General features: G+C 35.8%; 1 protein-coding gene across 3 annotated transcripts in view; it reads left to right on the top strand.

The window, feature by feature from the left end:
- Positions 1 to 26217, top strand: part of Pgant9 (polypeptide N-acetylgalactosaminyltransferase 9) — a 1578943-nt gene that overhangs the window by 50986 nt on the left and 1501740 nt on the right. For all 3 annotated transcript variants that reach the window (XM_069821982.1, XM_069821989.1, XM_069821973.1), the window contains exon 2: positions 8013 to 8066. The gene's annotated coding sequence lies outside the window, so the exon portion shown is untranslated. The remainder of the gene's footprint in view (positions 1 to 8012; positions 8067 to 26217) is intronic.

Here is a 26217-nt window from a genome sequence, read left to right as displayed (position 1 = left end):
CTTAATATTTAGACGAGTAATTAAATTAAATTCTAGTACCAACATTTAAGTTTACTTAATTTTACATAATCTTTTCTAAGTAGTACACTTTAATTAATTGTTTTATCTGATGTAGTTTCCATGTAGTCAACCACAAGGCCTTCTTATCCGAAACTAGCAGGTATATAGGAGTCTATATTGAAGGGGTGGTTGGACTGATCCATTACATGAGGTGTACTACGTTAAAATGGCAATATTTGTATAGAAAAACGATTAAAATATTATACAAAATAGAAAAACGATTAAAATATTATAGGCTACAAAATAAATTGGAATAATGGACAAAATACTATGTAGAGAAAATATCAAAGGAAATAAATATTATTTTACATTAATTATTGGGATTTATGGCCAAAATTATATGAAAATGCCTCACAAATGACCGAATAAAACAAAAAATGCTCTTATGAGTTTAAACAGGCAAATAAAATGCAAAAATGCCCTAACAAATGTCTTAAAACACTCAGTTTATCACATCTATACTAATAATAAATCTGTAGCCGAAATTTTTCTGGTAATTTTCGATTTTCCAAAAATAATTGGTCCTGACATATATAATTAACCACCCTGAAACCGAAAATCGCTTTTTTGAAATTTTTGTCTGTCTGTCTGTCTGGATGTTTGTTACCTTTTCACGCGATAATGGCTGAAGGGATTTCGATGAAAATTGGAACATAAATTAAGTTCGTTGTAACTTAGATTTTAGGCTATATGGCATTCGATGAAAATTGGAATATAAATTAAGTGCGTTGTAACTTAGATTTTAGGCTATATGGCATTCAAAATACTTTATTTAAAAGGAGGGTTATAAGGGGGCCTGAATTAAATAAACCGAAATATCTCGCTTATTATTGATTTTTGTGAAAAATGTTACATAACAAAAGTTTCTTTAAAATGATTTCCGATAAGTTTTACCCCAGGCAAAATTTTGATAGGACTGATATTTAAGGATATACAAGAGTTTTAAAATAACAATACAACACATTTCCACCGCAGATTATAGCGTCGTTGTTCCGTAACTTCTATGCGCAAAATATTAAAATTTTTAGTAGGAAGAAAAACAAATTTATTCCTTCTATGGCAATAGTGCATAGGAGATCGTGAATTCTTACATTTTCGAAAGAAAGAAATATAATTAAGTTATATATAGTAGATTGTATTATTTGCTGCATCACTATTTAAGTTATTTAATAGAGCAAAAATCTGAAAATCGATATGTGAGATAGAGGAGTTATTGCAGGAACGACGACGATGGCTACAATGAAATCAAAACGACTCCGTCTACTTAAGGCGGCCTTGACGTTTATCAATATTAATATACAGAGAATATTTTGTGTGTTTGTATGAAGTAATATCAGAAGCTAATTTCCTTCACTATTTGAAATTTGTAGTTTCTCTAGATGGATGTAATGCTACAAATGAGTACTGAGGTAAGACGAAAGGAATCTGTACGCACAGAAAACTTGATATTCTGTGAAGTATTGTATAACTTGATTATTGCACCTTTATTTGCTCCACATAAAATACTCTAATTTTATACACTCATTTTACCATAGAGATCACTGGAGCTGAGGTATTTTAAAAGGTGTCATGAAATGGCGTTCCTGCGCTCATAATTTACCCATATTCGTTTCCTGTGTTTCTTAAAATAATATTTATGTAGGGTGCCTCATTTTTTTATTTTCATGAACAATGATATACAACCGAGCGAGTTGGCTCAGGCGGTAGCATTTGAGACACGCATTCGGGGGTCCCGGGTTCAAACCCCGTGGCCGACCAGTCTGACTGAGGTTTTTTATGATTTCCCTTAGTCATAAAGGTAAATGCCGGATTGAAAAGATACATGCCATTTTTCATCACCGCCTCAATTACCAATACCAAAAACATTAATCAAAGTCTATAATAAGTTACATGAATACAAGATCTACAACACACAATAGAAACAGGAACTCAACAAGAGTAAAAACGGCCTACTGATATACCCACACATTCTAAACACGCGACACATGTTAAGGCGTGAATAAAATAAACTTAACAAAATAAAAAAAAAAGATGTACAATAAGGTTAACATAAAAATGATCTTCGTACACAATCAACTCTATTAATTTGGAGTGATTTATTAAAGGATGCATTCAAAACTAATTTAGAAAAATGTTAAACGAATTATATTTGCACCAAATGAGTGGTCTCTGGACCAAAATGATAGCATTTTAATTATTTAAATGAAGTAGCATATTAAACGATTTATTCTTCTATCAAACACGAATGTTCCCGGGACCCAATGTCCTATTTTAATTATGTAATTACTTTATATTTATTTCTAATAAGTGCAGCGGAGGGCACGGGTACAGCTAGTAACATATAAATACTAAAGCAGCTATGTTTCTGCTTACTAGAAAAAAAATGCAATTTCATCAGAATCCTAGCCCTAATAATGATTATTTCTAGTAACCTACAATATTTGTGAAGCTGGGATTGAGAAGCATGACTATTTCTGTTAATCTTGGTGTATACTAAACAGTCATAAATATATTGATTAATTACAGTAAGAATATTAGCATTACGAAATAAAGGACGACAATGAGCATTAAAAGATGAATTAGTAATAATACGTAATACTTTTTTCTGCAAGATTAGAATACTATTAACATTAGTACTGTTGCTCCACAAACAAATACCATAATGAAATACACTATGGAAAAATGCATACTAGGCTTGTTTCAAATATCTACTAGATACAAGAGTACAAGAGCTTCAATTTACACAAAAGATAAAGTACACGAGATAACCTTTTGCACACAATCGCAATGTGATCCGCCCAAATAAGTTTTGAATCTAATGTATGGCATGGCATGATGAGCATTTCCACGGCAAAAAAAAAAAAAAAAATCGGTATTAAGAATGGATCGTATGCGGAGACTAGAGGAAGGCGGAAAAGGGGAAAGATTGGAGAATGCTGGGTTTGGAGTGAAAGACCTGCTGTTGAGCAGAAAACTACGAATGAATCAGTTCAAGATTTTAGAAGAAATATGGAAAAATAGAAATCACATTACGCGATTATGACACGGTTATATTTCTCTTCAATAAAATAGCATTGCTAAGTTTCAAAGAACATCTATTTAAAATATCATACGGTTAATTAAATTAATAATTCATTTATATCACTACTTGAACGATTTTGGTTCTTTTCCACGAACTTTACATTGCATGTTCAGTGAGAACTACAACAGAACTCTGTGACGTCACAGAGTATCAAGTTGGAGATGACTACTCTAGAAGTTCGGGTGAAGTGCTCTGAATATTTCATTAGAAACTCTTAAATTGAAATACGTTGGAAGTGCTACTCATAACTATCACAGTTGCACTGAGGAAAACATAGCCTCAATAAACAGAAGTCTTGGAGGAGGAATGTGCTTCAGCCGGGCTTGTACCTGTACTCCGAGATGGGGTCGGAGCTAAATTGTGTGTCCTAAGTTCAGAAGTTGTGCTGGTATTGAGTCACTGGCTGTCACAGACAAAAGTTTCAGTGGAACGGTTTATCGGATTTTGCTGACGTTTGCCGCTGACAGCCGTATGTTGGTCTTTTTTAAGACTTGCTCTAGCGGTCCTATGAACAGACTCCATTTTCAAGAAGTGCTGACTGTTGTACCTCACTCACGTACGCCCATTACTAAATTACCACTCTACTCGGGCAACGTCCGGAGTTTATACTGATTTATCAATAACTTAGAAGTTGATATAATGCAATAATTATGTAGTAAAACTTTCTTAGACCTTAAAGTTTTAATATAGGTTTTCATTCAGTCTTTGAAATGATTCAATATACTACTACTACTGCTGCTGCTGGTGCTGCTGCTGTTAGTAGAATTTATTTTATTTATTTATTTACTTATATCTAATGTGCTTTAAAACAGCCAGTGGCCAATTACAGTTCAGCACAAACACAATATAACAAAAACATTAACAATGGTATACATTACAATAAAATTACAATGGAATAATCATTAAAATAATGGTAATTAAATAAGATGATAATTGCAAATGATATATGATATGATATATGCTATGATATGATATGATATGATGTTATGATGTGATATGATATATGATATGATATATGATATGATATGATATGATATGATATGATATGATATGATATGATATGATATGATATGATATGATATGATATGATATGATATGATATGATATGATATGATATGATATATTATTTATTTCACCAGCGTACATCGGTCGTGATGGCCCTTCATATTTCTGCATACAGTGCCATCACTCCCTTGGATACATAACTTGCTGCTTACGCGTTTTTAAATATTCGGCTATTACATATAAATGACCCTCATCACTTTTCTATTACGCCACTGATCTCTGTTTCCCTCCCTTCTTTTTCTATTTACCCTTCCCTTTCCTAGTTATCTGTCTTATTCTAACTAATCTCATTTAACTAAACAATCATTTCTCTCAACCTCTTATTACTTGTTCCCAACATTGTTTACATTAGTTGAACTCTTTCATAGTTGTTAACATATGTATTCACTTGAATCACTAACGTTCACTGACCACTTATTCCCATTAATCTACTCTGTATATTTTTCAGACGAAGTAGTTTCTACAATTTCATTACATTTCCATTCCTGCTTTCTTTATTATATTTTGTATCATTGTTTACTTATTATCACTCTCTGGTTATTACTTGTATAATTGCAAATGAAAGAATGGAATCATATAAATGAAGAATAGAATCATATACAAGTTGACGAGAATATTATAAAATAATACGTATCTAAACAAAAGGCATAAATTAATAACAACTGACATAAAACTCAAAAAGTATACACATTAAACGGATCCAAATTCAATCCATGCAAATTAGCATATTTTATACATCTGCAGACCGGAGAGAGAGATTTAGAATTTCTATTATAAAAAAAATTACGATATCTTAAATCCTTAGCAGGAATACGAAGACTGATATTGCTTATGAATGATTCACATTCAGTGGTAATAATAATAATAATAATAATAATAATAATAATACAATAGTGATAATGGTAGTTCTCTGGTGGGCGGGCAAAAGGGCTTAACTTACTCTATGCAAAATTTACAAGAGAAATTTTCAAAGATTTAAACAACTGCTGTAAATCCGAAAAGTGACATGTTTAGACTATTTCATTATTTTCTTTATTGTTGACGTCATTGGTTGTAGGATCTCTTTTAGGAAACAGGTTTAATGAAGGAAATCTTAGATCATAAAAATAATGACTGAAGCAAAACGAAACAGTAGCAAAATGGTATAAATCATTAATAGATCACAAAGGAATTAAAATCATGTGGGTACAGGAATAATATACAAAGGTTAACAACAGGAAAAAAAGGATGTGACTAGCGTGGTGGAGATTGTTAATTTGAAGGTTAAAAAATATAAGAGGAGTTATAGGGAAAGATAGGCTACACAGTATGTCCTTTATGCAATTAAAAAGAAAATGCGATACTCATTTCACTCTTTGTCCAGAAAATGAGAGAACAAGAAAAATATGTATTGTATTCAACTATTTTGTTTGAAATATCTCAAAGAGTAACCTCCTGAAATTAATGACATTACTCATGGTTCACTATACATATATTCTAGTTGTTTCTTAACAAAAAATAAAACTTGGTTATTATTTGCGATTTCTTATTACTAGGCCTATACATATGGTTATACCTTAGTTCTCTCTTCCCATTTCTTCTTTACTATATACAAAAATTTTCAGAGTTGTCTCAATTTCCTTCCGTTTACTATTGTAAATAATTCCCATATGTATAATAACATAATAAATTAAGCTTCCTTTATGAAAAGGTTGCCAGATTTAACAAAGTATGTTACATATAATTTGAAAACACAGGTAAAAGGTAAAATTATTTACATTTGAAACGGTTCATTTTTGCTCCTTTCTGAGATGAAAATTGTTTTATATGAATCATTTCACAGCTTGTTTTGGGAAAGCCATTGAATTAATTCCCAATGTTCTCAGTCAATTTAAGAGAGCAGTGTATTATGATAATGAATGATAGAACGAATTATAGTCTTACTTTAAATGTGTAGAAATTTAATCTGAAGAAATGTAACTTTCCGTTCTGAAAAGGAATTTTAAGAACGTTACATTTGTTCGGATCAAATTTATCCACATTTAAAGGACAAAACTAAAACTCTTTCATTAATTTATTATTATAATACACTGTTCTCTTAAACTGACAGCATATTGGGAATTAAATCAATGATTTTCCCAAAACACGCTGTGAAATGATTCATATAAAACAATTTTTTTCTCGGAAAGAAAGCAAAAACGAGCAAAATTGTATTGAAACTTTTCCTTTGAAATATCTCAAAGAATAACTGCCTGAAATTAATAACATTACTTGCGATTCACTCTGTATAGTAATAGTAGTTTTTTTAGTAGGTTATTTTACGGCGCTTTATCAACATCTTAGGTTATTTAGCGTCTGAATGGGATGGTGATAATGCCGGTGAAATGAGTCCGGGGTCCGGTAATAGTAGTGAGTAGTAAAATGTAGGGTCTACTAAAGGGTTGGTTCCTGGAAAAAGAAATATAATAGGACCACCATTGACGAATTATACACAGGTTGTACAAAATTTTGACATTAAACATACATACATACATACATACATTACATATGTAATAGGCCTATAATTTGTAATTTTCTTTCCACATAGATTAAAGTAAACATAAGGCACGATCTGGCTCCTGGTGAAGTTGCCTAAGTTAAATTTGACCTCTTAGACGTATTAAGTTGGCCATCCCTGACTTAGTTATGTAAAATCAAGTTGTGCATTGGGTCGGTTCTCCGTGCACTTTAAAAGAAATATATTTATAAGCTCTAACATTAGTAGTTGTAGCAGTAGCAGCAGCAGCAGCAGCAGCATTTAAAGTATGGTTTATTAAACGACGCTGGCAACTGCAGAGGTTGTATCACCGTCGCCGGTGTGCCGGAATTTTGTCTCGCAGGAGTTCTTTTACATGCCAATAAATCTATTGACATGAGCCTGTCGCATTTAAGGACACTTTAATGCCATCGACCTGAGCCGGGATCGAACACGCAACCTCGAGCACAGAAGGCCAGCGCTATACCGACTGCGCTACCGGGGCAATAATAATAATAATAATAATAATAATAATAATAATTACTTGCTTTTAAGGAACCGGAGGTTCATTGCCACCCTCACATAAGCCTGCCATTGGTCCCTATTCTGAGCAAGATTAATCCAGTCTCAATCATCATATCCCACCTCCCTCAAATCCATTTTAATATTATCTTCCCATCTAAGTCTCGGCCTCCCCAAAGGTCTTTTTCCTTCCGGCCTCCCAACTAACACTTTATATGCATATCTGGATAATAATACTAATAATAATAATAATATAATAATAATAATAATAATAATAATAATAATAATAATAATAATAATAATAATAAATGTGCTCCGAGTACGGGAGGTTTTCTGGAACTTAGGGAGTTGAATTCAAAAATAAACTCTTCCGTTTTGCCTACGTCAATTTGTATCGGTACATTTTAGTATATGAGATGGCTGTTAAAATGCTTTCACAGTATATGAAATCCTCATTGTATGGTTATCTTTGCCTTTTAAACATTTGGAGAGAAGATATGGAGCACACAATGTCGATAAATTTCAACCTCGCTCTTTCAGTTCCAGGAAAGAAAGATCAATGTTTGATTTCCTGTCGGTGGTGTATCGCTCCGTTGCCACTTCAAGTCCTGTACGTGATTTCTGAAAATTTAATGATACTGGAATGGTGATTAATGATCAGTTAACGAGTCTTTTAACGGTTATTTAGTTGATGTTCTGGTTTCTTGCATTCATAAAATCTTTAATGAAGATTGCACCTTTATAAAACTGATTGTGTGGCGCGGCTGAAGTGTTCTTTCTTTCTTACAGGTAAGGAGTGGCCTGACTACATCATCTGTGGTATTTTCCTTGAGAGCGGCACCGGTGAGTTCAATAGATAAACCACTAGTTCACTTCAATCGAACTCTGTAGATTAGGCGTAGGATTCACAAACCGGAATAATATATTACATTTCTTCCTTGTTTCCGCTTGTACGTTATTCTTTTCCGCTGTGAACATTTCAGGACAAACTTTAAGCGTCAAAATGCTAGGTATCAGAAAATCATTAACATCTTCTAATGTGTTGCACATAGTACTATGAAATTTTACATAATAATTTGTAATTGTGCGGCAGTGGTCTGTGTTTTTTTTCAGTCTTTTTCACGCATCCAATTTTAATTAAAAAAGAATCATCCATTAGGCCTACTATGCATATGTACCTTTTTTATGGAAACTATTTAATGAGTCAACCTGAATTTTTTATGCTTAATAAGAGAACACAAATGTAACATATTATGTAGAGACTTTTCCATATATAGGCTATATAGGATGACCCACTTAACTTTTTCACCTCCGATAGCGTGTGAAATATTTCAGATGTACACAAACCTCTCTGTTGATCCCACGGTATGACAAATGTCTCAATTCCTGAAAATTTATTTGTAAGAATATCTCAAAACTGTCCAAAAAACGACCACAGTCATATTAAACTTATACGTTTAATTTCCCTCCTTGATTCATTTCTCAAATGAACCGTATCTAGTCTCCTTTCATGCGGTAGGCCTATATTAATTTATTTTTATCGTCTGTCTCGTCCCGCACTTAACTCAAGAAACAACAAAGGAATTGGAATGAATTTTTCGTGTGAGTAATTCGTTGTTCATATATGCTTAAAATGCTGTAAAGATTGCAGTATTTTGTGATTGCTTATCTTAAGAGATATCTCATAGAACCTACACTCCTGTGCAATTTATCTTTGTTATCTTATCGTGAACCAAGTAACATGTATTAATTACGTTAGTTACATTTTGCAGAACGATATTTTTAGTTGTGAAGTACGTATCGCTTTATCACACATGTGCTCTGGTTTACTCGTGGTGGTACTGATGATATTAATGTTGGAAGTTACACATAGTTTTACAATTACCGAATGGTGACAGGAAATTTGAATAATAGTAGCTACGGTATTTTCATGTGTTTCATTTTCATGTGTCTCAAATAGCCGATGCTTTACGCATGTACCTAATGTGCTTATTAAAGTGTAATACGCTGTAAAATAATGTTTGTGCCATTCATCCTTTATTAGAAATATGCATCGAAAGTCAGTATGTTTAAGAGAAAACATTTTTGTTAATATCAAACCAGATGTAGACGCGTTGCCACGTAAAATTGCCTTCATAATCAATTTTTAGAATGCAGTTGAAGTCTTCATTAGCAAAGAGGTTTTAACCTAAAACTGAATGTGCGCATGCAAGAAGGCGACTTCTCCAAAAAGGCAAGTTTTCAGGAGAAGGTTAAAACTGATTTTTATTTGTAATTAATGCAAATAAAATTCATTGCTTATAATACCATTGTCTATTGATGTTGTAACAAAGAAGTTGTGCAATAAGACATGTACAACAAATCAGTTTAACCTTCTCCTGAAAACTTGCCATTATGGAGAAGAAATCTTCTTGCATGAGCACATTGAGTTATACTTTCTGATCGTTATAGAATTTGTCTGAAATTTATCTGATTTAACTTACTTTTAAATTAACCCTTCATCTCTTGAAATAAATTTCTATATTATATATTTATAATTTTAAATTTTAAAGGAATGTGTATTTTGTTTATACTTTAATTTTTCTATTGGCCTACATTTGTTAGCCTCTTTTCCGTCATGGTTTAAACCATATTGCATATTCCGACGTCAGAATATTAGGGAAACTCTCCTTTTTCAAATGGGTCTTGTTTGTATTTGTAGTCTAGAAAATCTTCAGGAAGTCGATATTGTACCATTCTTGACATTAGAGTGCTAGTTTCATTTGACATATTTTTTGTGTTTTATGTTACTATAAATTTGTCTACTTAATTATTTTACGGTGTCCGTTTGGTAAGTTCTTGAAGATATATTCTGCCAGAGGTGTAAAAGAATCTTAATTTCTGTATTACCAACATGTACCACTTGTCATTTAATAAATAAAAGACATGACGTAAAATTATCACACCGTAATACTTGTTCTTGTGAATTCTGACAATAAAAAGAAGATAACTGAAATGTAAAGCAGTTAAGGAACATTAAATTTTAACTGCGTTTAAAGGGTGCAGATAGCCAGATAAAATTAGAAAAGAGAGTATCGATATTAAAGGCCATGGAAGCCTATAGAATAGAGGGAGGTTAAGGTTCCTATCTTTCCAGACAGTTGGCATCAGTAATATTGGAATATCAGTCCTACATGCCTTTATTCATAAGGCGTACAAGGGAATGCAAGAAGAATAAAGGGTATGTAAGGAGATACAGGAAAATTCAAGGAGTACAAGAGGAATTTAAGGAGTACATGGGGAATTCCAGGATTACAAGTGGAATTTCAGGAGTACAATGGTAATTTAACGAGTACAGGGGTAATTTAACGAGTACAGGGGTAATTTTACGAGTACAAGGGTAATTTAATGAGTACAATGGTAATTTAAGTAGTACAAGTGGAATTTAACGAGTACGAGGGGAATAATAGGAGTATAAGAACAAAGAGAATGCGGGAAAAACAATGGGAATACTAGGAGAAAAAGGAGGAATGTAAGGAGATCAAGGAGAACGCAAGGAGGAAAATGGAGTATGAAGAGAAGAAAGGGAAGATAAGGATAGCAAGTGGAATGAAAGGAGAGCAAGGTAAATGCAGGGAGAAGAAGGGGAATTTGAGGAGTAGTAGAGGAGTGGCTATGTAGAGAACAAGGGAATAGTAGGAGAATAAGGGGGAAAAAGAAGAACTGTACATAGTTCGGTTTGAACGTGACTCTACTTGCATCGTAAATCCGTCTATACAGGCGAAGGAAGAACAATTCCAGTTTTAAACCCATAATTCTAAGGTTATTCCTGTTCGGGCAGCAAATTGAGACTCTTCATGGACCCCGCCTCTAACTTCCCAGTTAATTCCCACAACTGTACAAGTCATTCCCATTTCATAATACTTGAATTTATCCTGTAACAGTTGTCAAAGTTATGTGGCTCGAAACAGCCAAACTTTGGCGTCCTCTCAGCTTTAAGTGACAACAAAACTAATAGCAAAAGTTTGCTGTTCATCACGTCCATGCAAATGCCTACTCTTGAGCGCTGGTTGCCTCGGCCGCGTGAGGTCTAGGCGAGTTTGTATAATGCCCTCGAGCGACCACTGTAACTCTCTAATTTCTCACTACAGCTGGAGTGGTCATAGACCGAGCAATGACTAGGCCTATGTGAATCAAATGAACAGTAAACACCCGGACTTGGTGGTAAGCAAGAAAGTGAGTTTGGTGAACCGCTAGACAAGCGATCACGCTACAGACTCGGTTTCAAATCCAGGTGAGAACACGTGCAGTTTTAAATACTCATCAGTGGTGTTTAGGTGTATTTTCTCACGTACTTCTGTTTCCTTTGCCATAATTCAACCCATTTTTCATTATTAATCACTGAAAAAGAGAAAAACAAGCATACCCTGAGTATTTTCTGATCTATATTCAGACATTTAGGGATACACTTAGCTAACAACACGAAGACCATGGTCATAAGAAGAAAAGTAAAGAAGGTAAACTTGCGACTTATAATTGAGGCAATAGAGCAAGTGGATAGCTTCAAATTCTTTAGATGTACTGTAAGTAGTAACATAAGTTGTTGCCAGGAAGTTAAAATGAGGATAGCAATTTCAAAGGAAGCTTTTAATAGAAAAAGGAGAATTTTCTGCTAGCCTCTGGAGAAAGAACGAAGGAAGAGACTAGTGAAGTGCTTTGTGTGGAGTGTAGCATTGTATGGGGCTGAAACGTGGACATTACGATGAAGTGAAGAGAAACGGCTAGAAGCATTTTAAATGTGGAAATGAAGAAGGAATTGCGAATTGTAAATGAGGCAGTAGAGCAAGTGAACAGCTTCAAATACTTGGGGTGTATTATAAGCAGTAACATGAGCTGCTGCCAGGAAGTCAAAACGAGAATAGCAATTGCAAAGAAGCTTTTAATAGAAAAAGGAGCATTTTGTGCGGGCCTCTGGAGAAAGAAGGAAGGAAGAGACTAGTGGAGTGCTTTGTGTGGAGTATAGTATTGTATGGGGCTGAAACGTGGACATTACGACGAAGTGAAGAAAAGCGAATAGAAGCATTTGAAATGTGCATATGAAGAAGGAATTGCGAATTCTAAATGAGGCAGTAGAGCAAGTGAACAGCTTCAAATACTTGGGGTATACTGTAAGAAGTAACATGAGCTGCTGCCAGGAAGTCAAAACGAGGATAGCAATGGCAAAGGAAGCTTGTAATAGAAAAATGAGCATTTTGTGCGGGCCTCTGGAGAAAGGAGGAAGAGACTAGTGAAGTGCTTTGTGTGGAGTGTAGCATTGTATGGTGCAGAAACGTGGACATTACGACGAAGTGAAGAGAAGCGAATAGAAGCATTTGAAATGTGGATATGGAGAAGGATGAATCGTGTGAAATGGACAGAAAGAATAAGAAACGAAGCTGTGTTGGAAAGAGTGGGTGAAGAAAGAATGATGTTGAAACTGATCAGGAAGAGGAAAAGAAATTGGCTGGGTCGCTGGTTGAGAAGCAACTGCCTTCTGAAGGATGCACTAAGAGGGATGGTGAACGGGAGAAGAGTTCGGAGCAGAAGATATCAGATGATATACGACATTAAGATATATGGATCATAAGCGGACACTTGAAGGAAGGCAGAAAATAGGAAAAACTGAAGAATGCTGGGTTTGCAGCGAAAAATCTGGCCTTTGACAGCACGTTGTACAAGATACAGTAATACTATTTCTATAAAACCCACAGGGACGAAGGCAAGACTCTTGATGTGGAAATAGGAAATAATGACATTAGTCCGTGAAATACGATGATGATGATGATGATGATGATGATGATGATGATGATGATGCCTCTCTGACATAGTTTACATCTTACAGTTCTCAAAGCGATACCTTTACACAGGATTTAACTATAGATGTTTCATTATATGCCTGCCGGTCAGTGATCGTTAAGTTTCAGTTGACTTTTCTTAGTCGTGGGCGTCAGCGTATTAAAAAGCATACAACCTTTCTTCAGTTTCCTTTTCCCCTCACTGCAAACTTACTTAGGCCCTACCTATTCAGTTACTTACCTATTTATTTACTTATTTAATTATTTATGTATTTATTTAATTACTTATAAATTTATTTATTTATTTATTGGTTTATTTATTTATTTATTTATTTATTTATTTATTTATTTATTTATTTATTTATTTATTATGTAATCATACACATAAATATATTCTAGGAAATAAAATCAATTCGTAGTAGCGTGGTGTCAGATTCACTTTTTATAATGAATTAACAACTCTTAAATATCCATTCCCGTATGATCGATTCTTTTACTTTCCATAATATTCCTTGACTTTCATGCTGTACCTAAACATAATGCTTGTCGATTGCAGGGGACTTGCTTAGCATGTTTTATATAAATTGGCTTTTTCCTATATCGACGGAACAATGTACCACTAGAAAGAAGTTCTTTTACTTCATATCTCGTGGTTATTAATGCGTTCATTCGTTTATTTAGGCCTATTCATTACTTTATTTCGTCATTCATTAATTAATTCTTTATTTCTTTTATTTATGTACTATTCTTTTTATTTATCTATCTATCTATCTATCTATCTATCTATCTGTCTGTCTGTCTGTCTGTCTGTCTGTCTGTCTGTCTGTCCGTCCGTCCGTCCGTCCGTCCGTCCGTCCGTCCATCCATCCATCCATCCATCCATCTATCTATCTATCTATCTATCTATCTATCTATCTATCTATCTATCTATCTATCTATCTAATCCTGTCTATCTGTCTGTCTGTCTATCTATCCTGTCTGTCCGTCTGCCCGCCCGTCCGTCCGTCCGTCCGTCCGTCCGTCTGTCTGTCTGTCTGTCTGTCTGTCTGTCTGTCTGTCTGTCTGTCTGTCTGTCTGTCCGTCTGTCTGTCTGCCCGACTACATATTGCTATACAGAGTGGAAGTGAAATAACCTTGTAGATTTCCAGAACGAATAGCTCATGTTACATGTAACAAAAAAGTATATCATATTGGTGGAAAGTTCATAGTTTTCCCCCACCCCCAAAATGTTTAGCATTCTCTATTGCGGGTGATTTTTGTCCATATCGACAGGAAATCTAATAAAGAATCATTTATCCCTCTGGTGTATTTCAATAGCGTGAACGGTTTTTGTGTACATTTAATTTTTAAAACCCCTAAATTCAAACCATTGCACTAAGCGAACGCGTGGCAACGTCTTGGCAAATTACGTACGGAGACTCACAGAGTTCGTTGAACTCTTACATCTGTATAGAATGTTTTAGCGACGATGTTGCCGGACTGCTGAAATTTCAAACTTAATTTTCTAATTAACCGTGCATTTAATCACAAAACGTAATATAGGTTTTCTATTCATTTACGTGTACCTTAACGTCTCTTTCAATCTGCAAGGTTATTTGACTTCCATCTTGTATATACGACAATTTGATACATTGCAGTGTGGTTTAGTCCACTCTCTCATTGAACTACGGGCACGATGGGCTGATCAGCAGCGTCCCAGTGGCTATGTTCTTATCATGGAATCTTCTTATTCTCAGAGTATTTGTTGAATCATGAGCTTCGTAAAGTTTGTTATGGATGCTATATTGTAGTTCGCCCTCGGACATTTTCTTCAGCTTCATGTTTATAGCCATGAAAACACGAGTTCTATAGCTTAACTTTAAGCTACACATGCTTTTGTAACGCCTTCGCCAGAAGATTACGGAGACGTTTGTGCTATGTAGATCAGATCACGAGTAATAACAACGTTCTATTCAATCCACTCTCAGACCTTTGTGTTCGGAGTTTGATACGGTGTAACTGCATTAAGAACTGTAGCCGTAAAATATGAGACAGTTTATTATTTTGTGTTACAACCTCTGGCATAATAGACCACAGAGTGATTCTCAAATCTATTCTTGTTGGTGTGTATTGAATTAGCATATAGACTAGCAGTCATGGGGACCAAGATAATTAAAATCGTGAATGGTAGAGGGAGTGGCGAAGCGGGAAATAATAACTCCCTGTTTAATTTCCTAATGAATATTACGAACTATTGAAGATGATTGAAAAATAATTATATAATTCTTTTCAAATAATTGTATCGGTATCGTCAATTAGTTAAGTGTTTCGAATAGTAAAGTGCCATTAATTTTGGAAGTCCTCCATCTTGATTGAAGTAGCAGCATGCTCGTTACAAGTCCGACAAGCTTTAGTTCGATTCTTGGTAGCCTATATAAAGTAATGCTCAAGGGAGTGCACCGCTGTGGTGTAACGGTTAGCCTACTTGACCACGAAACGAGTGAACCTGAGTTAACATTCTGGTAGGGATAAGTTACCTAGTTGGGGTTCTTTCAGAGATTTTCCCCTCAATCACTCTTAGCATAATTATTGCAGGGTAACTTTCGGCGTTGGACCTCGGATTCATTTCGCCTTCATTAGTATCATTCCATTAATCATCTCAATAGTTTACATGTCGACTACGAGAACATGGCGGACGTGGTTCCAGGATCTTTGTATAGGCGGCATCTGTCTGCGAGAGCTGCACATATCCAAAGAGGCCGCAGGGACTTCAATAAGCGGACTGCGGGTTACCGGGGGAATGTAGCTCCCTTGGATAGATGGCGCCTTGGCGATTCGTGGAATCGTAAGCGGCATGTTCTTCTGGTTGAATATGCAGCAGATGCAGGCACATGAATTGCGAACAGATGCCATCGATCTGAGGAGGCTGCAGAAGAACATCACAGGCAGGAGGAAAATCTGGTCTTCAGTCAGAACTGGATGCTATGGCTGAATCGATACGATGACATATGGAGTTAATCATGCGCTTAAAGAAGTGAGCCACCGGCGTAGCTCAGTCGGTTAAGGGGCTTGCCTGCTGGTATGAAGTTAAGCTCGGGAGCGGGTTCGATCCCCGTTTGGTCTGATTACCTGTTTGGGTTTTTCCGAGTTTTTCCCCAACCGTAAGGTGAATGTCAGGTAATCTATGGCGAATCCTCGGCCTCATCTCGCTATTACACATCTCATCGACGCTGAATAACCTCGTAGTTGATTCAGCGTCGTTAAATAACCCACTAAAAAAAAAAAACAAAAAAAAAGCGATCATAATGGACTTCAACTATCATTCCAACATAAGGAGGTTGCACAATGAGCATAAGGTTGCTGTACTTGCCTGCGGGCTCTCCTCCAAAGAAAAAAAAAAAAGCTCAAAGGGAGAGGAAGTCCTACGCTTTTATGGGCAAAATTTTTCATTTATTTTCAATTCGGAACGTTTAAGTGGGCATAAATTCGAGAAAAAGTCCATTCCCATTTCTATAATACTCTGCGCGCATCTTGATCCTTAGTGGAAGCGCGCCGATGCAATTCGCAATATATCTTTGTTCCTTAGGAGCAACGGGACATTGCATCCCGCAACTTAGCATTAACACTTATAACAGGTTCCCCTCCCCCAACGGAGCACAGCTAGCAACACTCCGGCTCCAATGCGGCAAACTGACAAACTTCAATGATGATGTACCTGACTCTACCTGTGAGCATGGATAAATATATAATAGGATGCGAAACTGCGGTCAGCACCATCTAGCGGCGGGGGGCTGAAATAAGATGATCAGCGCCCAACATCGTGGGTGCTGAATATTAGAACTATGTGTTGGGTACATTACCCAGAGTTCTCTATTTATCCGTTCGAGATATTACTCGTGGGGTCGAGATGGCAGACAGAAACTTGCTAATAAGTGAACATAAAGTGATACGTGTGTGTATAAGCAGTGTATGTTAAACAGTGATGTTTATGGACGTTGTAAAAATAGTGTTGTTGAATGTATTGTAAAGTAATAGTAATATAATAAATTGAACTAAGTAGTTCTTGCAGACTTTTCTATTGCGCTGTACAATAAATACCCAAAGAATATAATCCCAATTATCTAATCTTTTGCTTTATTTTTTGTCTCTGTCTGGTTATATTTTAATTGGGTAGTGTAAAATAGATCGTCTCTTTTATCTTCCTGTTGGCTCCGGTAAGAATTTTCAGTAGAATATGCTGAGAGGAATAAGAATGTAAATGTTCTATTTTAAATTGGGTTAGTTTTGAATATCGTTGAGGGTGCGAGGGAATACTTTCTGCACAGTTTAACATTTTCGTCACCAGGTGCGCTGCTAAATGCATGGAGTAATTACTCTTTTCGCTACATGGTGCGCTGCTAAATGTAATAACGCCCCTCCCCCAACAGGTGGCAGCAAGATCAATTTCTACAACAGCGCCTCTAGTATGTGTTACGGGAAACTCAGTAAGTTTCGCATCCTATTATATAATCATCCATGCTGTGAATGTAGACAACCTCATTGAAGGTGTCGTTTCACTATAAGATCTGAAAGCTCTTTGTCAACCCCTGAGGAGACAGGAACTGAGAGCGGAATTCTTGAAGACGAGGCAGCCATTCATTCGTGGCAGCTATGAAATGCCAATAACCAGGCAGGCAGATATCTTGATGCCACTTCCCTTACTCCACTTAGCGCCGAACAAAGCGTTGACCGGCCGGCCGGCACACGCGTCTCTGTAATGAACGGCGCTCGGCAAAGAAAGAGTTCCGGCCCCCATTGTCCCTTTGTTGAGTCCCCCTTTTCATCGCGTTTGATGGTTCTCTACACCCCAACCCTATATTTTACGATCTTCACGACGAATTCTGATTCAGTCTTCTGCTGCTGTGCGGAACGCAATACGTCTCAAATATTGAGATGAAATCTACGTTTCACGAAGCCTATAATACGACTTCGCTGATAAAAAGAAAAGATTCCAGATATGCACTAAACATTTTCTGGATCCGGATCATTCATACATTTAACCCATAGTTCGAGAGTCCGACATAGGAATCCCCTATCGGAGGTTCCAGTATCTACAAGCAATTTAGTTACACTTATTTACCGACAGGGGGCAGAAGGACAAGTGACTTTTTTTTTTTTTTTTTGAGATGTTTTTATTAAAAGTACCAAGTCTCTTGGACCCTTGCCTTTTACAAAAATATGATTATACAAATTGAAATATAAAATAGGTTATATTAAAGAAAATTGATTAATAAGACCGTCAAAGACGGAGATATTTGTTTGAATGTATGTTATCTCTCTTAGTAAAGAGATTGGCATGAAGTAACTTATTTCCTGTACGTAGTCTGTAGATCTTGAATATGAGCAACTGAGAAGGGTATATGAAGTTCATTGTGGAGTATGACATTGTTTCTGACGTAGTGTGGACCAGTGATTGTTCTGCAGACAGCTCTTTCTTTGAATTCCTTCCAGACTCTTCAGGTGACGAGGATGAGCTTGGCCCCATATCTCACAGCAGTAGTGGAAGTATGATCTGATGACTGATGTATTTTTATTTTATTGGGTTATTTTACGACGCTATATCAACATCTAGGCTATTTAGCGTCTGAATGATATGAAGGTGAAATGAGTCCGGGGTCCAACACCGAAAGTTACCCACCATTTGCTCATATTGGGCTGAGGGAAAACCCCGGAAAAAACCTCAACCAGATAACTTGCCCCGACCGGGATTCGAACCCGGGCCACCTGGTTTCGCGGCCAGACGCGCTGACCGTTACTCCACAGGTGTGGACTGACTGATGTATACAGCAGGACTTTTGCTTTCCTTGAAGTCAGACTTTTGAAAAGTGCATAGAGTGCATTGAAATGCTTTGTCTCTTATGTTTTGAATGTGATGCCTGTAAGGTGAACGTTTGTCTAGATGTACTCCAAGATATTTAACTGATGTGGTAAAAGGTATTATTTGGTTTTGAATACTCAGTTAGTGTATAATCCTGGGAAAACGTTTAGTAAAGACCATGAATTGAGATTTTTCGCCGTTGACTTTTAACCTCCATTTGGTTGACCATTGTGTTAATATATTTATGCCATTTTGCATGTTGACAATGCTGCAGTCCACACCTGTGGAGTAACGGTCAGCGCGTCTGGCTGCGAAACCAGGTGGTCCGGGTTCGAATCCCGGTCGGGGCAAGTTACCTGGTTGGGGTTTTTTCCGGGGTTTTCCTTCAACCCAATAGGAGCAAATGCTGGGTAACTTTCGGTGCTGGACCCCGGACTCATTTCACCGGCATTATCACCTTCATATCATTCAGACGTTAAATAACCTAGATGTTGATAAGCGTCGTAAAATAACCCAATAAAATAAAAAACAATGCTGCTTGAATATTAAAATGTCTAGTAAATATGACAGTGCCATCAGCATAGATACTATGTAGGCAGTCCGGCATTGTAGGCATATCCTGGACATAAATGGAGTAAAGAACAGGTGCAAGAACAGATCCTTGAGGAACGTCTGCTTCGATGTTCCTGAATAAGTGATAAGCTCCTCGCCTCAAACGCCACCTATTATGCAACTAAGGTACTACTAGGACGCGAGAGAGGAGAAATTTGTTTGAAAGTCTCTAATGTGGACTTTGAATATTATTCAAAATTTGGATTATCATCGCTAATCATTAATATCATCATAAACTTCACGGATTCGGCCTGGTGGCTTTGTTCCGGTTTAATAAATTTTGTTTAATTTTAGAAAGCTCTCTCTAGTATTTTCTAGGTCTAGCAAACCTTTAATCTTAACGTTGATCGTTATCATAGAGACTGTCGGGCTATTTATAGGGGCCTGAATTTTTTGGTAATAATAACAAACGCTAAGACATTGCAGATAATATCATTTCTAGCGTTACCTTGCCTACAGTAATTATTCCACTTGGTTCTTCTTTTCCATACAACGCTCTGCATTTGTCTTGCCTCCCACTAATTCTTACCAATTTATCTCCTCCTTATGTTTATCACCTGGATCTGTTTATATTCGTGAACATTTTGCCTCTCTACTCCATGTCTACCTCTCCTCTGGATAAATAACGTTGCTAGTCATTTGTAAATTGGTTTCACTCATTACTCACCTCGAATAACTTCTACATTTATAATTTGATTTTGTGCATTTATTCTATTTTCGTAAGTTATACAGTCTGATCCGTTTGGGTATGGATAATATTAATTTATTATTATAAAGCTATTAAGATATTAGGAAAAATTTCTTGCTGGTTATATTATGATTAAAAGATGGGAGTTTCCATATATGACAATCAACAATGCATAATCTGAAAGAACAAATGAAAATCATAGATGATTCAAAAGGCTACTAAAAATCAACAGCGGGCACATTGTGTTCTTTGGTATGCTACATTTGAGAGTGTTAAGAGTTCAAAGGGAATTTCGACGTGAGTATGGTGTGCGTAATGTACCTAAATACGATTTCGTAATGTTGTGGTATCGAACATTTGTAGAAACAGGTTCTGTGATAAAAAAAAACATGCAGGAGGTAGCAGGCGAAACCCAGTACGAGAAGCAGCTATCTCTTGGCTTAGTTTACAAACTCCCCAGATCTAACCCCTCCTGACTTCTTCGTTAAAGACAGTGTCTATTCACAGAAACCCAGGAACATTGTTGATCTGAGAGTAAAAATTACTCAAGCTTTTCAACAAATCACCCCTCTTATGTTACACGGACATGGGCTGAATCGCATCACCGTTATGAGTTGTGCAGGGTGGGCAATGGGGTCATGTTGAGCTCTGATGAATCTCCCATCTTTCAGTGTTGTATGCACAAAGTTTCAACAAGTAAAGTTCATTAGTAAATGTTTTACGGTGGTTTTATTTTATCCATACCCAAACGGATTATTTTGAAAACAATTAGTCTAATTGCGTAATATTGAGTCTTACGTGTGTTTTTTTCAGTTCAATTTTATTTTGGACCATTTATTGTCACTTAGTGAACTAATTACCCATCTTATCTACATTAAATTTTATGTAGTTACGTTTGGGCGTTTTTGTTTGTGGGAATGGTATTTGTCCTGTTAATCTTGACTCGAACTACCTATATTTTCTTATCGTGACGCACCAACTCCTGCGCTCATTACCTCTCCGGTACTACCAGTACTCTACTAACCAAGTGTTTCTGTACTTTTCAATTCTATTTTGTTTGTAACATGAAATGCGTTGCACGTGCATTCATGGTTTTGAAGAGGTAATGTATCAATTTTCTTGGAAATCTGAAACTAATCTAATAATAGTATTCCTCCATCATTTCCACCCGATGTGTTTGTCACGAAACGCTATTTACTTCCGAAACAATGCGTCTTGGGTCTTGTCATTTTCTTGAGGGTGTTTGCCCAGTCCGCAATTCCCTTCCCCTGTTCTTACGTTGCCAACGTGTTTGTTTAGCTGCACACAGAGGGGACGTCTTCTTGTCATCTCAGGGTATTGTCTGTCAACATCTCGGCTTCCTGTTGTCTATGGCTTTTATAAACGAAGACTGTAGGTGGAGAAAATTAAGTTTGAAGTTTTGTGCCTATACTACAACACGTTGGACTAGGAAATATATTTAAATGATCTGTTACTAGTAAATCATATTTAGTCACGAGATTCAATTTATCATAGACAACTTAGATTAATCGGTTGATTGCTGATACTTTCAAATTTGGTATATTTCGAAGTGTACAGAATACAGTTTCTTATAATTGTGCCCTCTTTAGAAGGAATTCATTATTCCGATGATTGCATGAGAGGCAAGTATGATGAATAAACAATTTAATTTTGATGTGATCTACAAATAGCTGGAAAAATTTAATTCGAACACTGTTATTCATAGGCAGAAATCTTTTAAATGTTGTAAATGTATGAAGAGGAATCCCTGGCTTTTCTTCTGTCATGAAGGAAGCCATGGTAAGTTTTTTAGGTGAAAATACCAGTTACACACACTTCACCATAGAACAGTGACAGGGAACTTTAATGGCTGTCGTCGCACACAAGAAGAGGTATGCAACGTCATTATCTTCTTAACGGAGAGAAGATTGTGGTGTCTATTTGACCATAAGCATAACGTCAAGTTTGAAATCGTTCACAGTGGACGGTTTACCGGATCTTTTTATATCTCTGACTTGTTCGTGTTCTCTGAGTTCCGTTAGTGTTCTATTCAGAGTTGACTGAGAAATGTGTGGCCGATTTTGATGAGTTTCTTTGAAAGTTGTGCATTGCGGTTACATACATACGTCTTTTATTTTTCTCATTTTCCGTTAAGAACATCTCGTTTTGTGTCGAATTCATAAACAATCCATTTATTTAACTAAAGTCTGGTAAATTGATTATAAAATCATTAGCCCGCAAAGAAAACAACAAGTAAACAACATTAAGAAACACTTTTATAGAAAAAAATATATACAACATTTCATAAATAAAACTAAGTAAAAGTAAGAGCGTAATTGTTTGTCTTATTTGAACTGTTGTATCAGTGAAGCGTGGGGAGTCAGTGAAGTTATGGTTTTACAGTGCAGTGAATAGTTCCGATCAGTGATAACTTCTAGTGTCAATGAAACATGTTCTATAGTGTCAATGAAATGTGTTGCATAGTGTCAGTGAAATGTATTCTAGAGTGCCAGTGAAATGTGTCATATTGCCAATATAGTGAGCGAGATGTGAGTATAGTGAAATATTATTATCAGTGCCAATGTGAAACTTATGTAGGGCCTAAATATATGTAGGTTGTAACTTATTAATTAGGTTATTTTATGTATTATTATTAATTGTAACTATTGTGTATAATAAAATTGTATTGTGTATTCTAATTGTATTGTGTATCCACTTCTGTTGTGTATTGTTTATATTGTTTGTACCACTGCCACCGGGTGCTTGCCCACTTGCAGTGTAAATACATACATACATACATACTTTCATAACGCAAGGGCTAATAAAATGTATCAACAATTAAACTGTTACCATAGCAACCATAACAATAGTGCTTCTTTATAAAAGAAGTGAAGTAATGCACCGCGATACAAATTATTAGGGCCTAATAAAATCTATAATTTCCAAACCATTCTGCTACTTTTTCAGAAAGTGTTAAATTCGTATGTATAAACAGTTTTCTATCAAAAGTTGCCAGGTTCAATGAAAAGGAACAAAAATATTAATTGTAACTTATACTCTTTGGGAGGTTGTAAAACTTCAAACGTCAATAAAATCTATACTAAGTTCCAACAGATTCTGCTATTTTTTTGTTCGCAAAGTGTTTAAATTCGTGTGTACGAACAGTTCTCTATCAAAAGTTGCAGGGTTCGATAAAAAGGAACAAAAATATTAATTATAACTTATACTCTTCGCGAGATTTCAAAAGTTTCAACGTTAATGAAACTACAAATTCCAACCAATTCTACTAATGCTCTTTGAGTTCATAATTCGCACAATAATTGTAAAAATATTTGGTTTCTATAAAAATATACTATATTTCGTTCTAAATCCAATGTTTGTCGTGTCTGAACTTTCGTTCAACTTCTACTCATTCTGTGTTAATTACAATTATGCGTTACTTTAGAAAAAAAAGTGTATGTTGTATTCATCGTGAAAATATGCTACCTAGATGTTTTTGAGTTATTATTCCTAGTAACAATAGACATATAAGTTTGTAATAACGATAGGCTATATCGTAACACTTTGTTGCCCTCTGATCCTTCCATATATTAAGTTCACTGTTGGTAGTCATTCCAGTATGAAGAGAGCAGTGAGGCTTAAGGCAAAAAATCTCTGAACTAAAGGCATGGCTACGACCTTGACTCTCAAGCTTGAGGGCGGTGGGACCGGGGAGGGGGTATCGATTCGCTACCTCTCCGTAGGAGACAAGGCTAGCCTTCCGTCACAACATTACGTAGGGCTATATTGGTGTTCTCTGAAAGCGCTGCGTTGTTGAGTTTACTTGAATCGAAAGCGCATGCGTGTGTGTGTTACATATTAATTTTGTGTAAAATTGCTCATACTGAGAGATAATTGAGGTCATTATTTGTAGAATTAAAAGAGAAACCGTTTTCAAGTTGGACGTATGAAACAAACTGTGCTTACAAAGATAGGATATCGACACCACTGTTTTCATGATATAATAAATATCCTTGGCTAACAGAGTGCTCTGAGACAAGTTATATTGTTATACTGGGTGAACAGTATAGAGCAGAACAGGTTACACTGCCTCGCGCGGCCTTGAGTTCCCCCACCTCCGCGTTTATAGTCGTCCGCCCGTGAAACCTGTTCTGCTCTATACTGTTCACCAAGTACCTCTATTCTGTTTGGGGGTGAAAATGAGTGGTCATCATCTTGTGGAATCTGTGTTACAAAATGTTTGCTAGAAAAGCCGATAAATATCTGCTCTGTGAAGAAATGCAAGGTAAGAAGATTTTACAACATACCCTATATTTACACCTCAGCTTCGCCACTGGTTAGAGTAAGACAAACACGTTGTAGAAGAATTTTCAGTCCGTATTCATTTATATATCACAGAATATTTGCGCTTATTTGCCTGAAACTATATGTAACAAATATCGTTCACATAGAAGTTATCATAACACGCACGCACGACTATCTCGTAATGTTTGTATCCTTTACGAAAACTGGTCTGAAAGGATTTAGTTGTCATGGTACAAAAGCCTGAATTCCCTTCTTGCACGTCCTTTCAGTAGATATGGTCTTGCGAACAGAAGGCCCAGCAGTTTTCCCTGGAGTGTCTCTCAAAATGGAACGCTATGTATTTACTTTTTACGTACGACGTCGCGTTGTGAAAAACAGGTCTCGACTAACGGATGTGTTGACAGACGAACATGAAAACAAAATTTTCCCGTGTTGTCTTTCATAATGAAATATGTTTGTCTTTACAATTTTTTACGACACTCTTTTTCCGAGAAACAGAAATGTTCCGTCAGCCGACAAATGCATACAGTTACTTTACGTACATTGATTACCTGAAGTTTAACACAAACTTGTCAAGCATTCCGTTTTAGTATGTACTTCAACACATTTGAGGGGAAAAAATATGAAGTTAGAATCATAAGCTGGCAGTTTCTGTAAGAAGGGAATTGGGGTATTTTTGCTGAAAAATCGAGTAATATTGAAGGGGATTAATGCCTCTTCTCTTATCATTCTAGTGTTCTTCTACACTCTACAGTTTCAGGTCATTACCTCTAAGGGCAGTAGGTCTAATAAAACATGAAGTCTAATAAAAAAATGTCCAATAACAACGCAGGTCTAAAAGAAAAACGTCTAATACTTAAATGTCTAAATAAAATGTAGTCTAATGTGTAAAAGATTAATTAAAAGTTACGTCTGTGTAAATTTCAAATAAAACATTTGAATCGGTTATTGTTGAAAGGCACTAAGTCCACTTTTTAAAGTTTTGAGATATTCGAAAAAAAAAACTGATTTGTGAACAATCTATCCAGGATTAAACCAAAATATATTGTACACATGAAATATATTTGTACAATATATTTTGGTTTAATCTTCGATAGATTATCCACAAGACAGTTTTTTTCGATTATCTTAAAACTTTAAAAAGTGGACTTAGTTCCTTTCAACAATAACTGATTCATTTGTATAAACAAACAATTTTAACACTACTTACTAAAAAATTTGATATTGTTACGACAATGAACATACTTTTCCTTGGTAATACAGTACCGTGTCAGATTCAGAAAATGTTTAGCAAAATGAATAGTACATATACTATTAATTCGCCTAAAGATAAAAAGAAAATATTGCTCATAATAATTTCGACCACCACTTAAGATTGAGAAATAGAACCAGCAATGGGATCTACTGGAGATGTTCCCTCAGAGACGCTTGCAATGCTACTTGTGTCACCGATGAAGACTTGGATATCATTCAAGTCTACAAAGTGTGTAATGTGTTTAATTTTGTATTAATTGGACTCCAAAGAACTATAAATAATGTTGAAGGATGGCACTCGAAATTAAAAAAAAAAATATCATCATACATCCATATGAAAGTTTATTAGAATATATAGTAGGCTATAAGAACAGACCAAGTAATAATGAAGTGCTCATAACACAGCTCTTGGCAGGATATGGAAGAGTTCAGCATCCCGTAAAGAAATCGTACCAAATTAATTAAAGATAAGTAGAGAGAATGGTA

This window comes from Periplaneta americana, chromosome 1 (genome assembly GCF_040183065.1).
Source record: "Periplaneta americana isolate PAMFEO1 chromosome 1, P.americana_PAMFEO1_priV1, whole genome shotgun sequence".
In the NCBI taxonomy this organism is placed as follows: Eukaryota; Metazoa; Arthropoda; class Insecta; order Blattodea; family Blattidae; genus Periplaneta; species Periplaneta americana.
This window is presented reverse-complemented; position numbering and strand designations above follow the sequence as displayed.